Here is an 18049-nt window from a genome sequence, read left to right on the forward strand (position 1 = left end):
GGAAGAAGAGAAAGACCAGAGACTCTCGTGTGACTCATTACAGCCGTGGTAAGAAGTGGGGAGTGATTTTGCTTGGGTGTCAGAGGACGTGCAAAAGGAGAATTACCTGCACTCGGTTGTTAGAGATGAGTAGTGGCCTGCCAGGGAGGGAGGGAACATCACAGAGGGAATAGCATGTAACAGAGTTCCAAAGCCTGAAAGAGTTATACTGGAAAGAACAAGAAAAACAAGCTTGGGATTTATGGAAAATATGGATTACAGAAAAGAGGAACTAAGGAGATGAAGAAAAAAATGGATATTTGGGAATTTGGAAAATGCAGTAATTAGATTTGATTAGTAATTTGTAAAATAAGGCGATTATCAGTCTTCTCACTCAGCCAGTAGGTACCAGGCACAAATTGGCTTCACACTGGGATGAATTGGGATGAATGACGATAGGTTGTGATATTGTGTAATTCTGATCCCCCACCTTCTTTACCCCTTCACCCCTCTATCTCTTGACCCCCACCTGACAAAGCACCTCTGTGGCGGATCCATGTGGCTCTTTGGCGCCGTCACACGGTGCAGGTTTGGGAGCGGCTACTTTTACCGCCGACTGCTGTGCGTGATTCCAGGACTTACACCAGGGACCTTTCTTGGATGCCCCTAAGTTGCCGGTCACGCCCTTACTCCAGATAGATTCTGCCCATTCTTGAAATGACCAAAGTGAGCAAAGAGGCAGGCGAATTCTGGCCAAGAGAAATATGGAGAGGAGGGGCAGTTGTATTGGTTTCCCATCAGATGCGGAGAGAAATGAATTGAGGAAACTTTCTGATCATCTATTGGGAAAATAGAGACTTCTTAGTATTCTTGTATTTTAAAACATACTGTCTCCGACTATCAGGAATACTGCTGCCACGAACTTTGGTGCATGGATTTCTGTCCGTTACCGGAATGGGAACCCTTGACACTGTTAGGTCCGTTACCAAAGGAACGAGACTGAGACAAGGTGAAAGTTATTTAAAGTTTTATTCTATGCCAAGCATGAGAAGTCAGACTGACCAGCCAGGGCCGTCTCCGAAGAGAGCGACCCCTCCCAGCCTCACAGACTATTTTTTATAGAGCAAAAGTCTGGCCACACATCGGTGGCCAGTGAGATTGTAACATTGCATAGTCATGTTAGGTCACACGCAGGTGGCCAATTGAATTACAATTTACCCTATAGTAGCTGTGAACTAACCTATTACTCTGGTCAGAATTGGCGCTCAAGTTTGGCGCCCAAAAGGCGGGGTTTACATTCTTTGTTGGTTAGGCAGACAATATGTGTGCTTTTTACTGATTGGATGTCTCCACCTGGCCTGACTCGTCTTTTTATTCTGGGCTCTGTTATCAGGAACTGGCCGACCTGTCCTCGTATTCTGGGCTCTGTTATTAGGAATGGCAGACCATATTTTACTGGTTTTCCAGACTTGCTTCTAAGTAAGTTTCTCTGGGAGGGGCAGGGTCAGTTTAAGTTTTACTGCACAAACAACAAAATGGCTATTTAACAGAGTTGGAGTCGCTCTGGCTAAATAGGTTCTTACAACATTACACATTTGTCTAACTTGTAGAATGGTGAAGACAAAGAATGTATTTTAATGTAAACTGCGGAGTTCTGTTCATAAATTTTTGATGATGTTTTGTTAATTGTAAGGTATGTAGCGCACCCTTGTAAGATGTGGCTAATGGACGAAAGTGGAGGAGTGGGTTATGGAATCTTCCTGCAATTGTCTGTTCCAATTTTATGTTCATCAAACAGTTCAAGACACTGTCTCCTACTTACTAAAAATCTAGAATCAGTTTCATGGAGAGATCTATACTGACCTGTGTTCCAAACATAGCTAAGATCTGTGTATTCAGCAAGTAGACACTTTTTTCCTATGACACATGGATCTCGTTTCAGTGAGAAATTCATCTTGCCTTCTGTACTTAATGGTGATGGACTCAATAAATTTAAATTTATACATATGCAATAATAGAAAAAAAACACACTTGGTGTTTACACTATGACTGTACCTGTTCTTGTGGGTCATCTTCTTCTAAGACATGCAGAATTGAGGCTGGAAAGTACATTTTAAATAGAGACAAATGTTGTAGTAAGGAGGTAGTATTTTAGCATTATTCATTCCATCAACGTAATGTATTTTGTGAGTAAATAATTATTGATCATTACAAGAACGCAGGCACAAATGTTACCATTAAATAATTAAGAAAATATTTCTATGTATTCATCGATGGCTATATATTTTACAGAATATTTACATATGTGTGCACACGTGTGCAAATACGCACAAACTTGCCCAGTGTAGTTTAGAAAAGAGCCAAACCCCTTTATGATACATTTGCCAACGGAATAAACAATCTTGAATGTAATGAAAATCTTGCCAAGTCCTGTCAGAAAATTCTTGTGGTTCAATGCAATTCTCGGATGGTGAAGAGCCACTAAAATAACCCCTTCACTCAGACTCCGGTGACTCGCTGGGGGGCTCTCATTGCAGTTGTCACCGAAACAGTCAGATTTAGCGTATAGATAGAAGGAGAGAAACATGTCAGTGTGTGCTGTGTGTGTGTGCTCTGGTGCGTGTGTACATGCATATGTGTACGGAGGGACAGCTGAGGCCTTTGATACAATGTATGTCAATAAAAATATGAACATGAATAATTGGCAGAAGGGGTCCATCAGGATTTCAGTGTCTTTTTTTTTACTCAATATTAAAGCTAATGGAGGCTTTTGTTTAGTTTATATTCACGGGTTTTTAAGTCAATGCATAATAGGACAAAATAGTCACATAGAACAGTACTTTTCAAATGATGGGTTTGATCCATTTGGAGGCTATAAAATCAATTAATAGGATTGTGACCAACATTTTACGAAACAAGGTTGAATAGAAAACTATGGAGAGGGGCGCCTGGGTGGCTCAGTGGGTTAAAGCCTCTGCCTTCGGCTCAGGTCATGATCTCAGGGTCCTGGGATCGAGCCCCGCATCGGGCTCTCTGCTCAGCAGGGAGCCTGCTTCCCCCTCTCTCTGCCTGCCTCTCTGCCTACTTGTGATCTCTGTGTGTCAAATAAATAAATAAAATCTTAAAAAAAAAAGAAAGAAAACTATAGAGAGTGTATATATAACATATTGGAAGTGTAAGTATTTGTGTGTGTGTGCACGTGTGTGTGTGTGTGTGTGTGTGTTGGGTCATGATCCTCTGCCTTTAAGTGGGTTGTAATTAAAAAAAAAATCGACATTTGATAACTGTATTGGTCTGTCTGGATGTCCTAACAAAGTACTGTAGGCTGCGTGACTTAAACAGCACAGATTTATTGTCTCACTGTTGTGGAGGTGGGTCGCCCAAGGTCAGGGTTCCCGCATAATTGCGTTCTGATGACGGCTCTCTTCTTGGCTCACAGTCAGTTGCCTTCCTCCCACAGTGGAGTGAAGAGAGCGCAAACTTTCTGATATCTCTCGTAATGGAATAAAACCCATCATGAGGGCCCTCATGGCCTCATCTAAACCTAATTACCCTCCCAAAGGCCTCATCTCCAAATATCATCATACTGGGACTTAAGGCTTCAACATCTGAAGTGGGGGGGGCACGATTTAGTTCATAGCATTGACATAGAGTTTATATCTTAATTTTATGTTCATTTACTGTTTTCTCGTGTTGAGACTGTGAACTCCATGAAGGCAAGTATTAGATGTATCTCATCTCTATACCCTCCTCCGCCCCAGGAATGTCATGCACTTACTGAAAGACCCAAAGTGGTGCTCCAACTGATGGTGAGCGCTCTGGATACTTGTATCTAGAAGGGCAATTAAAGTAACTCTTTGCGTTGATATGGCTCTTACTGCCTGAGTGCTCGCCCTCAGTGCTATCATTACTAATTCAGAACTATTCTGTTGGAAGGAAGCATACGGAAACGTTGTGTTAATAAGTGTAATTATCGCCTCTCAAGTTGCTCCACGCGACAGTGACACACAATAAGATATTATTTAAGTAGATACTAAAATTTGTCCTTGTAAAGGACCTAGGTTTTGTGTGACCTGAAGCTTGTACAATTTTGGAGAACTTCAGTAAAAACGAGAATACAAAGTACTGAATAAAAAATTAGGTTATAATAGTGAATATTTGTTAGAAGAAATAAAGAAACTGGAAAAATTATGTAAGTTGACACATATCACAAACATCTACAAATCCAGAAAAACACAAGTAATGTGAGTTTTTATCAATGACTGGCATTTCTATAATGCTTTCTTCCTACATTTTTTTTAAGTTTTTTTTTTAAATTTTATTTATTTATTTGACAGACAGAGATCACAAGTAGGCAGAGAGGCAGGCAGAGAGAGAGAGAGGAGGAAGCAGGCTCCCTGTGGAGCAGAGAGCCCAATGTGGGGCTCGATTCCAGGACCCTGGGATCATGACCTGAGCCGAAGGCAGAGGCTCTAACCCACTGAGCCACCCAGACACCCCTTCTTCCTACATTTTTGTTGAACACACTTTGATTGCCTTTCCTGTAAAAATTTTTTAGGGTTTTTACATATGAATATGATATGCGATATCATATATTTTTCTATAGCGAAATAGAGAATAATAAGAGAATAGATTGTTTCTCTAATATAACTGATTGAGTTTTCTCTTTTATTATTGATAAGTGAGAGTTGTGGAATGCTTGATTTCACACATAATTGTACTTACTATTTGAAGTTACTGCTGTGGATTTCTGTCCTTCAAATACATGGACCCTTATTATTTTCTATGAAGTACAATTCCATTAAAAAGGACCAAAAAGGGGCGCCTGGGTGGCTCAGTGGGTTAAGCCTCTGCCTTCGGCTCAGGTCATGATCCCAGGGTCCTGGGATCGAGCCCCGCGTTGGGCTCCCTGCTCAGCGGGGAGCCTGCTTCCTCCTCTCTCTCTGCGTGCCTCTCTGCCTACTTGTGATCTCTGTCTGTCAAATAAATAAATAAAATCTTAAAAAAAAAGGACCAAAAAAACTTATTATGGGTTTATAATTGTATAAATTGCACCAGTAAATATATTTCTGAATGGGGATAATGCCTGTTTTGGTTAAGTACCAATGAGAACAAAATCCTCTGTTTGATTTTACATATGTGATGTTAGTAGAGGTCTCCACAGGTTAGTTTCCTGCTTAGTACATTTTTTAAATTTATCAATTAAATTTATCAATTAAGTTAGTAATTTATTTATTTTAGAGAGAGAGTGAACACGTGAGCAGAGGGAGGGGCAGAGGGGCAAGCACACTCCCTGCTAAGCACAGAACCTCACACAGGGCTCCATCCCACAACCCTGAGGTCATGACCCGCACCCAAACCAAGAGTCAGATGCTCAACCAACTGAGCTCCGCAGGTGTCCCTTGCTCAGCGCAGTTTAAACTGTATTTCTTCTGTATTATCCTCTTATTTGAGATGCCAGATGCCATAGGACATCCTCATTTTATGCTGCAAACTCTGGCTCTGTGCTTTCATGTCAGAACCCGCTCAAGTGAGCACATCGAGTGGTAGAATTATAGGAAGACATTTCTAAAATGGGATGGTTAGTAATGATTTAAACTAAATACAGAAGTGACTGTAAACATAAATATATTTCGGTAAAGTCCAACTAAATGTACCCCTGGTCAACATTAGCCAGATCCCCAAATTATCATGACCAGTGCCAACCAGGGAAGGATGGTGGAAGGGAAGCTAGAGTGGAAAGATGCAGAAGTGTTCAGTCAGCTGCATTTAAAATATCTTTCTTTCTACCGGCATGAAGGCAGAGAGCTAAGCAAAAGGAACAGAATAGAGAATCCCCAAGTACACCCATGCCTATACAGTCAACTGATCTTTGACAGGAGTACCAAGACTACACAACAGGGAAAGGATACTCTCTTAAACAGATGATGTTGGGAAAACTGCATATCCATGTGCAAAAGGGTGAAGTTAGATCCTTATCTTACACTGTAAACAAAAATCAACTCAAAGTGGATTATTGACTTAAATTTAAGACCTGAAACCATAATTCCTAGATGAAAACAGGGAAAACGTTTTTGACGTTGGCTTCAGCAATGATTTTCTTGGGTATGACACCAAAAGTGCAAGCAACGAAAGCAAAAATAGACAAGGGACTATGACAAGCTGCACATCTAAGGAAACAATCAGTAGAATGAGAGGTAACATATGGAATGAGAGAAATATTTGAAAACTCTGTATCGGATAAGGGGTTAATATCCAAAGTAATTAAAGGACTCCTACTACTCAGTAGCAAAACAAAACAAGAAAACTCTATGGATTTGAACAGACATTTCTCCAAAGAAGACATTCCAATGACCAAGAAGTATGTGAAAAAGTGCTTAAATCACCAGTCATCAAGGAATGCCACAACATGATACCACCTCGTGAGGATACCTATTATCGAAAAACCCCACAAAATATGTATTAGTGAGGATGAGGAGAAACTGGGAAACTTTTACACTGTTGGTTGGGATGTAAAATGATATAGCTGATATGAAAGTAAATATGGAGGTTCTCAGGAAGTTGGAAATAGAACTACTGTGTGATCCATTAATCCTGTTTCTGAGTATATATCCCTAACAATGGTCTCTTCTCTGTCTGCCGTCTTGGAACCTATGGAGGCCTGCTCGGAACAGGGCTCCTAAAACGACAAATGTATCTAGAAGGCTGTGGTCCAAGGCCATTTTTGCTGGCTATGAATGGGGTCTCCAGAACCAGAGGGAAGCGTACAGACCTTCTTAAAGTTGAAGTTATTTATGCTCAAGATGAAACTGAATTCTATCTAGGCAAGAGATATGCTTATGTGTACAAAGCTGAGAACAACACAGTGACTCCTGGTAGCAAACTGAACAAAACCAGAGTAATCTGGGGAAAGGTAACTCATGCTTATAAAAACAGTGGCATGATTTGTGCCAAATTCCAAGCAACCTCCTGCCAAAGCCATTGGCCACAGAATCCATGTAATGCTGTACCCCTCAATGACTTAAACTTACTGAACAGTAAATAAATAAATGTGTAGATTTGGGAAAAAAAAACCTGAAATCAAGATCTTGAAGATATATCTGCATTCTTTGTTCATTGCAGTATTATTCACTTGGTCAAGATATAGAAACAGCCTAAGTGTCAGTTGACAGAAACTGGATAGGAAATGAGGTATATTATTCAACCTCAAAAAAGAAAAAAAAAAAAACAAAACCCTGGCTAAAATCAAGAGGACAAGAAACAAAAAGTGTTGGCTATGATGTGGAAAGAAAGAAACCCTTGTGCACTGTTGTTGGGAATGTACATTTGTGCAGCTGCTGTGGGAAACAGTATGGAGGCTCCTCAAAATATTAAAAAAAGAAATACTATATGATCCAATAATTCTGCTATTGGGGATTTAGCCAGGGAAGATAAACATGCTAACTCAAAAAGATAAGTAAACCCCTGTGTTTATCACAGCATTATTTACAATAGCCAGGACATGGAGGCAACCCAAGTATCCATCAGAAGATGAATGGATAAGGAAAATGTGGCATATATACACAGTGAAGTATTACACAGCCATACAAAATGAGATTATACATTTGAGACAACACGGATGGACCTAAAAAGGGTATTGGGCTAAGTGAAATGAGTCGGACTGAGAAAGACAAATACCATAGGATTCCACTTAAAAATGGAATCTAAAAACATGAATAAACCAACAAAAAGAATCAGAACTATAAATACAGAGAACAAACTGATGGTTGCCAGAGGGGAGAGGGGTAGAGGGATTGAGGAAAATGGGTGAAGGGGAGTGGGAGGTACAGGTGTCCAGTTATGGAATGAACAAGTCACAGGAATAAGAAGCAGAGCGTAAAGAATACAGTGACATCGTAAGACCAATGTGGTGGGGCAGATGGTGGCTATACTCGTGTGAACATAGCATAACGTGTAAACTTGTCAAAGACTAAGTTGTGCACCTGAAACTACTATAGCATTATACGTCAACTGTATTCAAATTAAAAAAAAGAGAGAGAAGATGGAAACCCTGCCGCCCGTGACAACACTGATTAACCAGCAAGACATTACGCTAAGTGCAATAAGGCCCTCACAGACGGTAAGTAGCTGCACAATCTCACTGATACGAGGCATCTGAAGTAGTCAAAGTCAGAAAAGCAGAGAGTAAGTAGGGGTGGCTAAGGGCTGAGGGGCAAGGGAAACGGGGAATTGTTAAATGGGTATGAAACTTCAGCTATTCGAGATGAACATGTTCCAGACATCTGTACAACATGGTACCTATAGTTAACAATTCATTCTTTAAGATGGTAGATTTCATGTTCTTTCCACAAAACAAACAGACAAAAAAAAAAAAGAGGGACAGGAGGAAACTTTTGTAGGTGATGATTATGTTTATTACCTTGATTATAGTGATGGTTTCATAAGTCTGCATATCTCTAAACTCATGAAATTATATACATTAATTATGTCCAGCTTCTTATATGTTAATTATGTCTCCATAGAGTTGTTTACGATTTTTTTTCACAAATTTTATAAAACCTATCGCCATAGAAATATACTTCTAAAGTTCTCCTGAACTTGGAAGGGGTGTGTGCAACGGAGGGATCTTGAAACCGAGCATTCCTTGTCTTCATGACAAGTCATCTCGGCTTTACTAGACTCAGAAAAGGAGCATTCATTCTTTTAGTGTATTCAGTATAACTTGTCATATGACTGCGCAACTCCATATCCTTTTCCTGTTGCAGCAGGACAGAGTCTCTGTTCACTCAGGTGCGTGTAATCCTGATCGGCGATATTTTTCTCACATGAAAAATGTGGCTGAGACGGGGACTGTCCACCAGAGAACGTGCTGTCTTCAGTGCGGACGATTTCCCGTTTGTTCTTCCTTGCTCTGGTCCGTACCGCGGAGGCTCTGTTCCTTATCAACTGAGAAACGCATACTTTACCTGTAACACCTCATTTTCCATTATGTATGGATGAGGAAACCAGGTATTGGTGAGTAATGTGACTAAAGCAAGAATAATTTGTCTAATAGTGAAATTAGGATCTAATCACAGGCAACCTGACTCTCTACCTTGTTCTCTTAACCACAATGCTCTGACTAAACATTGATTCTCTTATAATAAAAAATTTTGAAAAATTTTATGTAAACGTCAGGGTTTTTAAGAAACTCAGACAGAATGCACACGTTGAACGTTAGTTTCAAGTGTTAGCATTTCTGTTCAGCCAGTAGCAATGATCAGCGATGCATTTTCCGGAGCTGAACGCCTTACTTATGATGAGTAATCACCGGAAAGAATTCTCAAGGCTTCTCAGAAGATTCCTGTGTAGGTTCTTCCCAAATCTTACAGAGCACACTTCCAAAATTGTTTTGTTTATTCTAGTTCCTTTGCATAACTCCATATGTTCTATTAGAATTAAAAATTGTCAATTTAAACAGAGAAGCCTACTGAGATAGTGATTGGGATTCAGTTGAATATTGAGATCAGTTTGAGGAAAAATGGACATTTGAACAATAGCTGAACCTGTGAATCTGCTATATCTATCTAATTATTTAGGTCTTTTAAAATTTTTCTCAGCAGTGTTTTATAGTTTCCTATATTTAGGCTTTTACATTTTTTGTCAGATTTATCCTAAAGTATTTCCCATTTCTGGATCCTATTGTAATGGTACTGTTTTCCTAATTTCAATTTCCAAATGTGTATTTTTAGAATATAAAAATAAAGTTGATATATATGTAGATTGGCCTTTTGTCTTGTGACTTTGCTTGGCTCACTTATTGGAGCTAATAGTTCTTTTGTAGATTCCTTAGGATTTTTCACATAGACTGCGTGTCTTCTGTAAAAACCAATTTTTAAAAATTTCTTCCTTTCCAACATGAATGACTCGTATTTTTTTTTTTAAGATTTTTTAAAAAATTTATTTATTTGACAGAGAGAGATCACAGGCAAAGAGAGGTGGGGGAAGTGGACTCCCTGCTGAGCAGAGAGCCCGATGCGGGGCTCGATCCCAGGACCCTGAGATCATGACCTGAGCTGAAGGCAGAGGCTTTAACCCACTGAGCCACCCAGGCGCCCCCATATGTATTTTTATTGCCTTATTTTACTGGCTAGGATCTCTACATTCATGTTGAATAAAAGTGCTGAGTGATTTCCTTATCTTACAGGTAAAGTACCTAGTCATTCACCATTAAGAATTAAATTAGTAATAGAGAAATATCTTTAAGGTTGAGGAAATTCCTTTTTATCTATAATTTATAGGGAGTTTTATCATAAATGGGTGTTGAATTTAGTCAATTTTTTTTTGCATCTATTGAAATGACCATTATTATGTTTTAGCATGTTTTTCTCATTTGTTGTGTTTTGGGTTCATTAAGTTTGTTAGATTTGTGGATTTCATATTTTAATCAAGTTTGGAAATTTTTTATCCACTATTTTTTCAAATATTGTTTTGTCTTAGCTCTTTTTCTCTTTTGGGGCTCTAATCACTCATATATTTGATCAGATTACAAATGCTCTGTGTACTTTCTTTTCAGTATTTTTTTCCTTCTGTTTTTCATTTTGGAAAGTTAATATTGTTATGTCTTTAAATTCACTGATATTTTCTTCTCCAGTGTCTAATCCACTGTTGATACCATTCCATTTTTTTTCTTTCCAGGTATAATATTTTTACATCTCTAGCAGTACAATTTTTTAATATATACCCACTATTTCTCTCCTCATCATGGTCATAGTTTTCTTTACTTAAATATATGGAGCTTACTCATATTAACGCTTTTAATATTCCTATCTACTAGTCCTATTATTTATGTCATTTCTGTATGTGTTTCTATAGTTTGATTTTTATTCTGGTTATATATCATATTTTCTTGTTTATGTGCATAACTTTTAATTTTTTTGTTCATGCCTTGTAATTTTTGATGAGATACCAGACACATATATATGTTATTGGTTGATGGAATTTTTTTCATTTCAAGCTTTTATCAAATTCTAGTTAGGTAACATATACTGTAATATTGGTTTCAGGAGTAGAATTTAGTGATTCATCACTTACGTATAACACCCAGTGTTCATCACAAGTGCCCTCCTTAATTCCCATTACCCACTTAGCCCATCCCCCTCTCACCTTCCCTCCAACAACCCTGAGTTTATTCTCTATAGTTAAGAGTCTTTTATGGTTTGGTTCCCTCTCTGTTTTTTCCCATCCTCTATGTTCATCAATCTCACTTCTTAAATTCCACATATGATTGAAATCGTATGGTATTTGTCTTTCTCTGACTGACTTATTTCACTTAGTGTAATACTCTAGCTCCATCCACGTCACTGCAAATAGTAAGATTTCATTCTTTTTGATGGCTGAGTTCTATCCCATTGTGTATATATACCAGAATTTCTTAACCCAATCATCAGTAAGTGGACATTGGGCTCTTTCCGTAGTTTGGCTATTATGGATAATGCTGCTATCAACAGTGGGTGCATTTGTCCTTTTGAATCAGTATTTTTGTATCCTTTGGGCAAATACCTAGCAGTGATGGATCATCTGTTTTTAACTTTATGAGGAACTTCTGTACTGTTCTCCCAAGTGGCTACACCACATTGTGTTCCCACTGACAGTGTAAGAAGGTTCCGTTTTCTCCATGTCCTTGCCAACATCTGTTGTTTCCTGTGTTGTTACTTTCTGTCATTCTGACAGGTGTGAAGTGGTATCGCATTGTGGTTTTGATTTGTATTTCGTTGATGAGTGATGTTGAGCATTTTTTTCATGTGTCTACTAGCTATCTGGATGTCTTCTTTGGAAAAGTGGCTATTCATGTCTTCTGTCCATTCCTTAACTGGATTGTTTTTTGGATATTGAGTTTGATAAGTTCTCTATAGATTTTGGATATTAACCCTTTATCAGATATGTCATTTGCCAATATCTTCTCCCATTCCATAGGTTGTCTTTTAGTTTTGTTGGTTGTTTCCTTCACTGTGCAGAAGCTTTTCATCTTGATGAAATCTCAGTAGTTGTAGTTCATTTTTACTTTTGTTTCCATTGTCACAGGTGATGTGTTTAGTAAGAACTTGCTATGGTTGAGGTCAAAGAGGTTTCTGCCTGTGTTCTCCTCTAGGATTTTGATGGTTTCCTATCTCACATTTAGGTCTTTCATCCATTTTGAACTTATTTTTGTGTGTGGTGTAAGAAAGTGGTCCAGTTTCATTCTTCTGCACGTTGCTGTCCAGTTTTCCCAATGCCATTTGTTGAAGAGACTACCTTTTTTCCATTGGATATTCTTTCCTGCTTTGTTGAAGATTAGTTTACCATAAAGTTGTGGGTTGATGGATTTTGATTTATTCTTTTAAGTAATGTTAGATTTTGTGTAGGTGCACAGGTAATAGTTGTATCCTTTCAAGGTTAATCTTTGTAAGTATAGAGAACCTGTTAGTATGGGACTAATTTAGCTCTACTACTAAGGTGATGTCTTACTGAGAATTCCACCTGATGACCATGTATTATGAAATCTTCCATTCTCACGGGTGAGAGACAAATTATTTCCAGTCTTGTGTGAACGCCAGAATTGTTTTGCCTCTTTCTCTTTGGTATTTTTTTCATCCTGACTTTGCACAGTTTTCTCTTACACATTTGCCAGTCAGTATTCAGTTGAAGACTCAGTGGGACCCATGTAGATCTATGGGGCTTTCTATATAGAGCTTCTTAACTTCATTACTTTGCCCAGCAAATTATTGTTGCTTTGATCTCTATTTCTGTCTCCTCAACTAGGCGATAGCGATGAACTTTGGGTTCTTCCTTCCTATTTCATGGACTGGAAACTGTTAAGCAGTATGCTGGTGAAAATGTAGGGCTCAATTTAACTGCTTCCCATCCCTCAAGGATCTCAGCCCTGTGCTGCTTGTTATCATGTCCGAAAATTGTTTTTTCTATTTGTCCATGTTTTCAGTTGTTTACAGCAGGAGAGTAAATCTTCTCTTTATATTTCATCTGGTCAGAATTTGAAGTCTACAATGTTATTTTTAGTGTCTGCATAGTACTCCATTTTAAGGATATACTATAATTTCACAAGGTATCTGTTGGATATTTACGTTTTTCCAATCATAACAATTTTTATGTACTAATATTAAGAAAATATGTATACATATGTCTACATTTCTTTAATTTTTTTAGATAAAATTTATGGATCAAGGAATATAAAAATCCAAGACTTTATTGGTAAACTGGATGGATATTACTTTTCCTTCTTAAAATAAGTGCTGGAATTCCTTAGGAACTCAATAAATAGGAGTCTTCTTTACTACCTAATTTTGAACAAATGTACTAATGCAAAGGGTTGTAGGTGTAGGCCAAAATAGCATCTCTGTTTCCAAGAGAGGGTAAGTTTTATCACGTGAAGATGAAGTAAGTCAACATACTGTCCTCAAGGTGACTAGAATTGCCCAAGAACAAATAATGCTGGGGCATAGGGGCTTCAGTGTAAGGACAGAATTTGTCTCCTGGGGAGTGATGGGTGGCATGTACCCAGTGGGAAGGTACTAGCCACAGGTTTCTAGGAGGAAGCAGGAAAGAAATGAGCTGACAACATTTGAATTTATTCTTCCCAAATCTACCAGTCAGATAAGTCATTTCACTCCCTGGGACAGATGGAGTGAAGTTTCATAAAAGACAACAGCAGTTACACTAATTAAGGTCTTTCAATATGGAAGAAAATATCAGGGAGGAATAAGAAATGTTTCCTTGCTAATAACATGTAGTAATTATTGATAACTTAACTAAATGCCAAATGACAAGTATTATTTCATTAAATTCTTCCCTTAACTCTATGGAGTAGGTATTATTTTACAGGAGATCCTGAAGATCTGTACTGGGGAAGACTGAATTACTCAGTGGAGTTCACAGTATTTCTCAGTGTGGTTTGCTGGCCACCCGCAGCAGAAGTACCTAGGTAGCTTGCATTTATTTATTTATTTCAAGATTTTATTTATTTGTTTGTCAGAGAGAGAGTGAGAGAGAGAGAGTGAAAGAGAGAGAGCCCAAGCAGGGGAAATGGCAGACAGAGGGAGAAGAGGCTCCCCACTGAGCAGGGAGCCTGATGTGGGGACTCAATCCCAGGACCCTGAGATCATAAGCAGAACTAAAGGCAGACATTCAACCCACTGAGCCACCCAGGCGCCCCCCTAGGTAGCTTTTAAAACTGTGGTAGGTAATACAATTTCCAAAATTTGTGAAAAATACAACTTACATGAGATTTTCATGTAACTGAATTTAATTTATGCCTAGAGCCACTATTCTCAATAGATGACAGAAGTATTAATTTGTTGACATTTAGTTAAAACCAGGAATTCATGGATTATTGTGTCATTGTAGGTTTAAATTTATTCACATTCAGAGTTGTGTTCCACCCCTTTTCCAGAGGCCGTATCTAAGCTCCAAAGTTGTGATTTTTTTTAATTGATTCCATGGCCTCAGAGGTTTGGTCTTAATTGTCCACTAAACTTGATATTCGCCTGCCAGGAATTTCACATTCACAGCTGGTTCTGTTCACCTTCTGTAAGGTTTCTGTTCCTCTAATAGGGCAGGTTTCATCTACTTTTGGTTGGGGGCTGGGGGGGGAGGGTGAGATATATCTGACTCTTACCCAAATTCCATTATCTATATTCTAATCCTTGAATTTTACTGTTCAAAAGAGGTTTTTCCCCCCTTTCAAAGTTGTGGGCTCCATGGAATTAAAATTTCTGTTGAAAACTAATAATTAGGTATTTCTGGGCGGCTCAGATGATTAAGTGTCTGCCTTCAGCTCAGGTCATGATCTTGGGGTCCTGGGATTGGTCCGGTCTCCTTAGCTCAGTGTGGAGTCTGCTTCTCCCTCTCCCTCTGCCACCTCCCCCGCGCTTCACTCTCTTTCAAATAAATAAATAAAATCTTAAAAACAAATAAAACTAATAATTAGATTCTTGTTCTTGTTAATTTTTTTGTCCTGATATAATGCTGCCCAGCTGAATAGGGAAAGAACAACTAGAAAATCTGGTGATAGGAATGATGAATGGGGAGAGGAACCTCGGTTATTATTTAAAAATATTAGCCTCTTTTGTGAAAATGCAGAAGGATGTTTTGAATCACAAGCTCTGGGCCTGGGGCCTGGGATCATCATTTTAGCAGGGTCCCCAGTTGGGACACTGATCTCAGATGGACTCCAGAGGATGTTGAGGAAGTAGGAGACGATGTAGTGGGTGTCATAGTGATGTGAGTACTTGGCTGTTCACGCGAGACATAAACATTGACTCAGACTTATCAGAATGCATGAGCCACAAAGCCTTCTGTAAAGTATTGTATCATTCACTCTTTTTTTCTGTGCTTTTGCCTGGATCTCTGCTTTTTCCCTCCATACATTCAGTCTTGTTTACCCATGGTTCCACTCCTTCCCTCTCCTAGTTGTGGGAAGTGGGTTTGAATGGAGTAGGAAGATTAATAGTTCTTGGGCATCTATGATGCTCCTGAAACTTACATGAGCTCAGTTAATCTGCACAACATTCAGTTAATTCTCAGAAAGGTTAAATAAATTGCTCAAGATTGCACAGGTAGCAGGTGGCAGAGCTGGGATTAAAATCCAAGCCCATCTGGTGTCGAAACTGGGCTTTAATTACTGTACGTTGTTGCTGTCCTTGACAGAGGCTTTAGTGATACCCCTGATTCCCTCATCATCAACATTTCCCCTACTTCCTAGCCATATGGAAGACCAAACACTCACCTTTTATTTTTTCCATACTCATTTTCATACTGAGTCTGTAAAAGAAACTTCATGTTATAAGGTCTTTTCTGTTTCAGATTGCCAATGATAGTACTCTTGTTTATGTGGCACTTTGCAAAGTACTCCACAGTTGTGATTTAAGACATCTTTATTTATACTGACATGGGTTTGAACCTCAGGCTAACAGTTGTGTGAACAAGTTAACCCTTGAGATCCCCACTTTCTTCTTTCACTTTCTGTGTTAGGACCAGTAGAGTTTTTAAAAAATATATATTTTTAAAATACAAGTAAATAAATTTGTATACACACATGTGTGTGTGTGTGTGTGTGTGTGTGTGTGTGTGTGTATGTCTTCCTCTGAATGACCGTCTTCAGATCTGAGGTACCTGAAGATTCCCTTGTGTGAGATTATCTTTCTTAATAACATCTTGGCTCATAGGGGCTTAGTTATGAATTGTTAAGAGAAGACCTAGGACAACTATAGGGGAAGTGGGAGGGCATGAGTCTCCAGAGAGGAGAAGGGACCGGGAGAGTTATTATTTGTTTTTTGGCCTGCCGGCCCTTTCAGGTTCCCTGAGGTCCAGCATCCTTTAATGCACAGGGCCACCTCCTTCTCAGTCTCAGGCGGGGGTGGCTGGCTTCATCTGAGGGCTCTCCTTGTCTCTGCTGAACTGGTGCATGTGCTTCCTTTTTCTCGACGTCTCTAGAATGTGTCAGTGTATTCATGTACTCCTTGATGTACTCCAGGGCTGCATATTTTTAAAATATTAGATATCAAAAACATCTTCCCTTAATAAATGCAGTAAAGTGTGGATTCACGTACTTCTCGCAGACGTCAAACCTCTGTGGTGGGAGTGAGAGTCACATGAAAATCTCCCTCTTTAGCTCTGCTTTCCTGACTGTATGGATTGTGCCATCATGGAATCTAAACGAGCCAATCAATATTATCTGTCTCTTGGTTTAAAATGGCCTCATTTTGTAAGATTATTGGACTATTCTGAAGTTGAGCTTCCTGTGAAGACCCCTCCTCTCCTATCCTATTGGAAGGATGATACTGGATTTAAGGGGGCTTATATGTCCTCATGCTCATGGGAAATGAAGAGATTGAGCTTTGCGGGTATTTGGATTTCCCCTGGGTTTGGGATGATGCTCCTTGTCCCTCCTCACCATAGGCACCCTCGTGGGGTTGCCTGCGGAAGTCTGAGGCTGATGAAACCTGTGTTCTGGTCTCTCGGTATGACCGGAGCATGGTGATCCTGTGCTTGGAGAAGTACCTCTACCTTATCAACCTCAGCAGCTTCAGCGGTGATGCTCTGTACTTCTCATCTCCCCCAGCAGGCCATCTGGCTCTCCACTTTACTGCACATCACAGGTTCTAAGTCTCTCATAGACTCCACAGAAAAAGATTCAGAGGTGCTATTTCTTGCCCCTTCATGGTGCCCAAATGTGACACCAGTTTCTAATCTCCTAAGTTGTCCTGTGTTGATGATGAGCACCTTAGGTTGTGATCCACTGGACTTTCGTATGAGAAAGGGAAGAAATCGTTTACTCCTCATTCTGCTTACTTGTATATCTTAATGTGCATTCCTCCTCAGAAGCAGTTTCAGAAACACATATTTGAGTACACATATTTGGGAAAGGATCCATGGAAACACCAGTAGGGGAGAAGGGAAATGAGACCAGGAAGGGAAGAGAGCCGTTAAAGAGTATATTATCCAGCCGCTCATGATGTGATTTGAAACAGAGTAGAACACATAAACCTCATCACCTAGGTTATCCCATTCAAGGTAGCAGGGAATTGGGGTATCATATGCCATGTCCACCAGCCATTGGTTGAGGGTTGGTCTTCTGGGACATTCATTTTCAAGAAGTTTCTGTTCACTGTGTGTGGAGGCAGAGAGGCTTTGATGGTCAGAGAAAGCCATCGGGCAAAGAGAGGAAAATGCTGCAGTTGGAATTCAGGCTGGCGTGGGAGGGATACGGCTGAGGCATCATCAGCATCCGTTACAGTCTATCCTGGCCCTTCTTGATGCACTCATGACCCATGATGAGCTTAGTCCGTTCTGTCACTGATTCTTCAAATTTGTGGCTGGTCACAACTTCAAAAAACCAAAATAATACTAAAATCCCAACAAAGTATTTGATATAAAAGTGCTAGTGGGACAAATTACAGATCCCATTTCTGTATTTAATGCTGTGGTTGTCACTGAAGTTTCTTTTCCTCTTCTATTGCACATTGTAGTTTCTCCTCCCTGTAGACAGCACCTTTGCTCATCTAGATGGCTCAAGTGTCCCAAACCTCTACCCTTG

The 18049-nt window shown here is 39.4% G+C and overlaps 1 pseudogene; it reads left to right on the plus strand.

Annotated features, from left to right (window-relative positions):
* Positions 1–535: 535 nt before the first annotated feature.
* LOC111149190 lies at positions 536–7004 on the plus strand (annotated as a pseudogene).
* The last annotated feature ends 11045 nt before the right edge of the window (positions 7005–18049 follow it).

The sequence above is a fragment of the Enhydra lutris genome, unplaced genomic scaffold, assembly GCF_002288905.1.
Source record: "Enhydra lutris kenyoni isolate GAN:26980312 unplaced genomic scaffold, ASM228890v2 scaffoldscaffold21, whole genome shotgun sequence".
Lineage (NCBI taxonomy): Eukaryota > Metazoa > Chordata > Mammalia > Carnivora > Mustelidae > Enhydra > Enhydra lutris.